We start from the raw sequence: 2,183 nt of genomic DNA, 5'->3' as shown, positions 1-2,183 counted from the left end.
GGGAAGGTCGGAACTACAGAGGAGACCAATATGGCGGAGGCACAAGACGGACGGCGGCAGCAAAAGACAAAGTACTGACCGGTAAGATGAAGATTCAGGTAGGAACACTGGTTTGGTAGGCACGGCAGAAACTCAGGACTGGTAGGTATGGCAGGAAATTCAGGACTGGCTGGAAAGGCAGGAACACTGGACTGGAAGACACAGCAGGAACGGCAGGACTGGAAGACACAGTAGGAATGGCAGGACTGGAAGATACAGCAGGAACGGCAGGACTGGAAGACACAGCAGGAACGGCAGGACTGGAAAACACGGCAGGAACGGCAGGACTGGAAGACACAGCAGGAACGGCAGGACTGGAGGACACAGCAGGAACGGCAGGACTGGAAGACACAGCAGGAACGGCAGGACTGGAAGACACAGCAGGAATGGCAGGACTGGAAGACACAGCAGGAATGGCAGGACTGGAAGACACAGCAGGAACAGCAGGACTGGAAGACACAGCAAAGGATTCAGGGACTGCAGCCAAAGGAACTAAAGAGATGCTGGCGAAAACCCAGCAAACGCAATAGACGCAAAGGCGTCTGAGCAGGGCAGGTGCTGGGAAGAAGTACCCGACGGGCGCCGCCATATTGGAGGCGGGACTGCCGGGTCACGACCTCCCAGAAGCTCCAGTGGCGAGTGGAGCATGTCTGTGCATGCGCAGACCGCAGAATGGACGAGCGCCGGAGAAGCATGAAGACGGAGAGCAGGAGGGAGCGTCGGGAGCGTGCCGGCCGGACAGGTAAGTATGAGAAAGCAGCGTAACATGGGCATGGCAGGTGCTGCAAATGGCCTGTTTGGGGTTATCGGCAGAGTCTTTACAAAATAACCAGACTCGGGAACATCTAACAGTTGGAATGGCAACTTCCGTCATGTTGGTGTTACAGGGAATGGATGCACGCCTTCTGTCTGTGGCCACCACACTGCTTTTTCCTGCCTGTTGGGGTGATATGCCTCCTTTCCCATGTGTGCTGCTGTCCTCTCTCTGCATGTCCTCCTGCCAGGTTGGGTCAATCACTATATCATCCACCACCTCATTTCCACATCCCCACCATGCTCCTCCTCCTGACTTTCTGGCAATTGTGTCTCATCATCGTTCACTTCTTGTGACACTTTCACCCATCACCTTCGTGTGACCGTGGCTGATCAAATCTTTGGGCATCGCTACATGCGATCTCATCTGGCCCCACTTCAATTTAACCAGCTAACAGTTGGGAATCTTTAAAGGGAAAAGTGATCAGCTCTTCAGAGTGTCCAAGTGTGAGATCAGTTGTCTCAGGGCACTTGGCATGGTGGGAGGAAGGAGGATCATGGTGAGTAATATGTGGTACAGACTCAAGGCTACTCAGACTTGACCATATGGAAGACATGGTGGTGCTGGTTGTGACGATAATGTATAATATGATTTTTATTTTTCCCTGTTAGCACACATACTGTGGGCTCTGACCCCCCTTATCTCTGTGTTTCTGCTTGCTGAGATGTGTGTGTGGATCCAAAATCCCTCATGGCCCCCACCACAATAATTTTTATTGCGCCTGTAGCTGCACAATTCTCCCTCTAGTACCAGCTGAAACTGGTCTAGTCTCTCTCAAAAGACATGAGGTTCATTGTTCCATTATAGTAAGATATTGGGCCACCGATTTTTGCTAGAAAAATAAGGAGTACATATTGCTAACTTCCATTGGTAGATCTGACAAACACTGTAAGTGGTAGCAGCTAAACACAACGAGTACAAAGTGCGGATTTCTCCAGAACCATGTGGAACAACTAGGATAAATTTGGTATCATTAGAAAGCCAATTTTAAAATAAGATGAATTGATAGGTGTGCTGTGACTCTGTCATGTCCTCAAGCTAAGATATGAGAATTATAAGCATTGTTGATAAAAACTGTACATCTGACGAGAAGGGAAGGCGATGGTAACTCAACCCCCTTTAGTGATGTCAGAAGCCTGCAGTCATAAGTTTCTGCACTCCACAGAGCCATCATTCTTGCCTGGGATTCCACACTATCCAGACCTCCTGATGCATTTTGACATTTGGGCTGCGCCTACCAGCATGGTTTGCCAGAAATGATCTAAGCAAATGAAAGTTTTATCTTTCTTTAATCTATGTTTATTTTATAATTACTTTGTACATACTTTGT

The sequence above is a fragment of the Ranitomeya imitator genome, chromosome 3, assembly GCF_032444005.1.
Source record: "Ranitomeya imitator isolate aRanImi1 chromosome 3, aRanImi1.pri, whole genome shotgun sequence".
Taxonomy (NCBI): domain Eukaryota; kingdom Metazoa; phylum Chordata; class Amphibia; order Anura; family Dendrobatidae; genus Ranitomeya; species Ranitomeya imitator.
The sequence above is the reverse complement of the archived record's forward strand: the minus strand, read 5'-3'. Positions refer to the sequence as shown.